The sequence below is a fragment of the Cebus imitator genome, unplaced genomic scaffold (assembly GCF_001604975.1).
Source record: "Cebus imitator isolate Cc_AM_T3 unplaced genomic scaffold, Cebus_imitator-1.0 Scaffold95, whole genome shotgun sequence".
Taxonomy (NCBI): Eukaryota; Metazoa; Chordata; class Mammalia; order Primates; family Cebidae; genus Cebus; species Cebus imitator.
In genome coordinates, this window is record NW_016107410.1 from 3,427,302 (window position 1) to 3,433,301 (window position 6,000).

Genomic DNA, 6,000 nt, shown 5'->3' on the forward strand with positions numbered 1-6,000 from the left:
CATGCTATCTCTCCCAAACTCCCCACCCCCCACTGTCCCTCCCCCATTTCCCCCACAGACCCCAGTGTGTAGTGCTTCCCTCCCTGTGTCCATGTGTTCTTATTGTTCAACACCCGCCTATGAGTGAGAACATGCGGTATTTGATCTTCTGTTCTTGTGTCAGTTTGCTGAGAATGATGGTTTCCAGGTTCATCCATGTCCCTACAAAGGACACGAACTCATCATTTTTGATGGCTGCATAATATTCCATGGTGTATATGTGCCACATTTTCCCTGTCCAGTCTATCATCGATGGGCATTTGGATTGGTTCCAGGTCTTTGTTATTGTAAACAGGAAGAGGTACGTTTTAAATGATCAAGACTAGATACTAGATTTTGTTTTCTCATGACTTCTCTTTTCTCTTAATAGAAAGAATGCCAAGTATCCAGTTAACCGAAGGTTTCTATTATGTGCATTCCAGTGAATTTAAATGCTGCTGAATTTTAGGTGGTCTGGAAAAGTCAAATGGTTGTTGTGGCTCCAGTGTCTTTTTCTATAGCAGGAAATTTCCTGTGACTTTCTCAGGAAGCCTCACTTCTTACTACCTCTGGTGGAGGTTAGGGAAGAATTTCTTCTTGCCATCTTGCAAAGATGGCAGCCATGTCTGCCATGCTATGGATTCAGTAGGCTATCAAATCATTTTTATGGAAAACATATTTGGAGTTCCAGCTCTGAATTTGGAAAACTGGGAACCTATCTCTGTCTCAGCTTCTCGATGTGGATAGCAAGAAAAGATTCCAGTGTTTTCCCCATCATCCATGCCCTACCTTCACCCCCGACCTTGCATATTGCAGAACTGTACGTATACTGGTTGATCATGTCATGAAGGAGGCTGCTGGTCTCTATTTAGTGTCCAAGTCCACTCCCTCTGTGAGTAAGTATACATGCTAGAAATCTTTTCTTCTAGCATATTATTGGTGTTGAACACTATTTGTGGTGACATTTATTTATTTATGTAGAGATGAAATCTCACTCTGTAACCCAGGCTGGAGTGCAGTGGTGAGAGCTCGGCTTGCTGAAACCTCTGCCTCCCAGGTTCAAGTAATTGTCCTGCCTCAGCCTCCCAAGTATCTGAGACTACAGGTGTGGGCCAACACGCCCAGCTAATTTTTTTTTGTATTTTTAGTAAAGTCAGGTTTCACCATGTTGGCCAGGATGGTCTTGATCTCTTGACCTCATGATCTACCCACCTCAGCCTCCCAAAGTGCCGGGATTATAGGTGTGAGCCACTGTGTCCAGCCATGACTTTTATTTTATAGCAGTTTCAAAATATTATGAAATCTAATTAAATTCTCTTTTGTTCTCCAAGATTCTAGGTTCTGTTCCTTCTTTAGAAAAGACTAACCCAAACTAAGATAATTAAAAGAAAATGAATAAAAAGTGTTTCTGTCTGTATTTGTTTTCTATTGCTATTTCTATTTTATAACCAATTGCCAGCACAAACTCAGCAGATTAAAACAACATACATCTAGGACTCATAGTTTCCCTGGACCACGAGACTGAGCACAGCTCAGGTCTTCTGTACAGTGTCTTACAGGGCTCCAATCCAGGTGTTAGCTGGGGCTAGGGTCTCATCTGAGGTTTGAGATCCTCTTCCAAGCTCCCATGGCAGAATTCATTTCCTTGAAGCTGTGAAACTCATGGTGTTTGCGTCTTCAAGGCCAGTAGGAGTGTCTTTGAGGCTCTAAGTCTCTCTCACCTCTAGATCCTCTTCTAAGGAGTCTCCTGATTAGGTCAGGCCCTCCAGGGTAATTTTCCTTTTGATGATCTGAAATGCGCTGATTAGTGACCTTAATTACATCTGTAAAAATCCTTTTGTATTTTCCATTTAACATAACGTCATCATGGTAATGACAAGCATATTCACAGGTCACAGTCATACTCAAGGGGAGGAGATAATATGGGTCTTATACACCAGGTGTTGGGAATTTGGGGTTCATCTTAGAATTCTGCTACCACACTGCTTTTAAATAGTACTGTTTTAAAAATTGCTTTATTTTCTAAGAAGGCTTAGAATTTTAATAAATATATATGATGTCAAGTAGGTACAAGAACTTCTATTATAACATGATAAAGTTTTTCTGAACACCTTCATATTCTACAAAAGCACACACTAAAAATCACAGGGTTATGGGAAAATCAAAGTTAAGGAAAGACCACTCAAAACCTAAGCTACTTTGCAACCAGAGCACTAAAAAGACAATAAGAATCCTAATAAAGCTACTAGCACAGTTTAAATGACCGTTTAAATGCTCAATAAATAATGATATATTGTAGCATATATAGAGGTCTACCTAACAGAGAAAAAACTGAGCATAGCTTAATTGTTGAAGAGTTAAAAAAAAGATGGAGGCTGCTAAGTACAGCAATAATGGAAAATGTGCAAAGACTGGGGAAGCCTTACCATGGGTATGTTACCAAACTAAGCTAAGAGAAAAATATACAGTGAAGAAGCACTGAATATAGAATTGTGTCCCTTTGCAGATTGTACATTCAGCTGTTTTAGCATATGTTGTGGTCAGCTGCTGTTCATTGGTTGTAAAAACTTTAATTTCTTGGAAACCCTTGAATACGAACATGACTTCACATTATATTGACCTGATTCCTTTATTTATCAATAGTGTATGAGCTAATTTGTATTACAGAAACTCATGTTGTAACTAAAGACACTGCCGTAATTAAAATTTGTGTTCCATTATTATATAACACTATTTATTGAATAGTCTATCATTTCCTCTCCAGTTGATTTTTTTTGGGGGGGGGTCTGGGTGGGTGGAGTCCTACTCTGTCACCCAGGTTGGAGTGCAGTGGTGAGATCTTGGCTTACTGCAACCCCTGCCTCTCAGGCTCAAGTGATTCTCCTGCCTCTGCCCTCCCAGTAGCTGGGATCACAGGCACTCACCACCACGCCCAGCTAATTTTTGTATTTTTAGTAGAGACAGGGTTTCACCATGTTGGCCACACTGGTCTGGAACACCTGACCTCAGGTGATCCACCCACCTGGACCTCCCAAAGTGTTGGTATTACAGGTGTGAGCCATCACGCCCGGCAGATATTGTTTTTAATTTGGCTTTTATTTAGAAAGTATACATACACATAGTCAAATCATTTTACAAGACTTGTTACAAATGATAGCAGTCCTATGTATCCACCACCATTTTCCTGCTCCCTGGGGCAACCATTGCAACGATTTTAGTTGATTCTTTTGGTATGTATCTTCGTATTTCTACATGCTTATATTGCTGTTTCTTTTTTTCTCTTCCAGTTTGAGCGATTATCTATTGACTTGCTATTAGAGAAGATGAAGATTTAGCTCATGTTCACTCCTCTGTCTGGTATCTAAAACACTACCCCCTCACCACTCATTCTGCCATCCTCCCAATAGAATTCTACTGTAGTTTTTGTTTAGGCTACATATAGTTTTGACTTTGGTACGGCTGTATAAATGCAAATCATAACCAGCCGGTGAAGTTGCCAGTGGTTATTTTTTCTTTCTTGCCCAACATCTTGTATTACCTAGAGTTATTATTATAAATAACAACTTTTAGAAGAGCAGAAGATCAAACACCGCATGTTCTCACTCATAGGCGGGCGTTGAACAATGAGAACACATGGACACAGGGAGGAGAGCACTGCACACTGGGGTCAGTTGGGGGGAAAAAGGGGAGGGACGGTGGGGGTGGGGAGTTGGGGAGAGATAGCAAGGGGAGAGAAGCCAGATGTAGGTGATGGGGAGGAAGGCAGCAAATCACACTGCCACGTGTGTACCTATGCAACAATCTTGCATGTTCTTCACATGTACCCCAAAATCTAAAATGCAATAAAATAAATAAATGGAAAAAAATAAATAACAACTTTTTTTCTGTTTTATTTCCATGTACATAGGAATACAATCCTAAACTTTCCTCCAGGTAGGTAAATCTCTGGTTTATTTTTTGTCTTACATTTCATGTATTTAAAGTTTGCTTTGTCCATTAAAGAAGAGGCTGTAGATTAAATTTACCAAATGATGATGTCACTCTTTTCACATCAAATTCTTATGAATGACTAGGTGATATTTTGTATGGTTCATGTGTGTTTATTTACAGTCACGTTTTTCCAACACAAATTTGAAGTGACTTGCTATTTAATTATTATAAGCTTACAGTTTAGAAGGATTTATCCAATGTAAACATCACAAAGAAATTACTACAATATTGATTTGCAGTAGCTTTGAAACAAAAGAAAAGAAAAGAAAAAAGAAATGACTACAGTAGAAGCTACAGTAGATGGTAATATTCCCAGGACACTGAGAAGTTGGTATCACCCTCCCATTTCCCAGTTTCCTATTTTGTTCTTGTTTTGTAAACCCATTTCAAAGACCCACTGGTTGCAGAAAAGGAAGAAATGTTTGTCCAAGTTCACAAGGTAGATGGAAGCATGAGGTGACGAAGAGAAATAAATTCTGGCTAATCTGCCAAATCTATCTGGGAGCCTGTTTTTGTACTGCCAGAGCACTAAGAAGGGTTTTTATGTTTTTAAAAATATTTCATAAAACAAAACAAAACAAAAGCAAAACCCTCCAAATAAAGACATAGGCCCTATGTGGTCACAAAGCCTGAAATATTTACTATTACTTGACCCTTTACAAAAAAAGTTTGTCGACTCCTACTTAAGAGCTCAAGATCTAGAATCAGACAGACCTGGGTTTGGAACCTAGTGAGACCTAAGTAGATTACTAATGTCTTTGAGCCTCGGTTTCCTCATCTGTAAAATGGGATTGATGTGAGGATTGAATGAAGTTGGGTTGCAGAGTCCTCCTCACAGAGCCTGCTAAGTGTTCAACATAGAAGCTTATCTAATTTTATTGTTTTTATTGGAGCAAAGTCTCTTGATACTTTCTAGATCAGGCTACTCCCATCCCTGGCTGGATCCCCAGAGGTGTCATCATCTCCGTGTATTGATGGTGCCATGGCCTTTCTCCTCACCCTGCTCCCAGCCATAATCAGGCAATCACTTTGGCCCTAGCACCTAATCAAACAATTTTGCTATTTCACATTCAAACACTCTGTGCTTTTCAGATTATTCTGTGAAACCCATATATTTTCATTAAGAGTTGATAATAAACTCTAGCACTGAGAGTTTTTCCAAGTTCATGATTGATGAAAATGTGATAGGGAGCTGAGTGGCTCCAGTCGCCAGCTCAGGCGAGAATCTGCTTGGGGCAATTGCAGAGCCTCCCAGCAGCACATTCCAAAACCTTCAGCTTCACTGCCTGCCCAGAGCCATCTGGAGAGGCCCCCTCCTCCAGTCATGATTTGCAGAGTAAACAGACTGAGCATTTGGCAACTTTCTATTTCCTTCTTGTAGTGCTGCTCTGGAGGCAGAGTATCCTGGCAGAAGGCAAGTTGCGACCATAATCCAGAAGGCTTGGAAATGTGGTCTTTATTTTAATGCAGTTCAGTGGTAGTGAAAGATGAAATCTGTGAATTCTTTCTTCCTTGCTTTTCCATTTTTTTTTTTTTTTGGGCTTCTTTGTCTTTTTCTCTTAAAACTTGCCAACACTCTGAAATCTGAGTTTCTTGAATTCTTGAAGCAGGATAGAGAGAGTCCCTTTCAAATCTGTTCCAGGAGCTGAGATGTGACAAGAGCTGAGAGAAGCCAGAGGACCCAGGATCCCCACTGCTGGACAACTAGATGTTTTGGGGATGAGTGGCTATTGCCCTGTCCTAGGAGCATCGCAGCTTTAGCAGAAGCAGGATGCTCCCACACCTGTGTATTCCAGCTGCAGGCTAGCCTCTGTAGTAAGTCAATGCCTGGTAGTAGGTCCTGAACTGTTTGGAAGGATACTCCTCCCCTCTGCCAAAGTAGGAAAGACCTGGGAGGTTGCAGGGAGCTCTGCCCACTCGCTACTCAGAAACAGAGCCACTTGGACAGAAAGTCAGAGGCAAATAGAAATGGGTGTTGCAAAGAATGTCAAT

At 40.6% G+C, this 6,000-nt stretch overlaps 1 long non-coding RNA gene across 2 annotated transcripts in view; it reads left to right on the forward strand.

Annotated features, from left to right (window-relative positions):
- Positions 1-5,514, forward strand: part of LOC108309623 — a 50,916-nt gene extending 45,402 nt beyond the window's left edge. For both annotated transcript variants that reach the window (XR_005201483.1, XR_005201484.1), the window contains 3 exons: positions 3,306-3,375; positions 3,926-3,951; positions 5,390-5,514. This is a non-coding gene — a long non-coding RNA (uncharacterized LOC108309623). The remainder of the gene's footprint in view (positions 1-3,305; positions 3,376-3,925; positions 3,952-5,389) is intronic.
- The last annotated feature ends 486 nt before the right edge of the window (positions 5,515-6,000 follow it).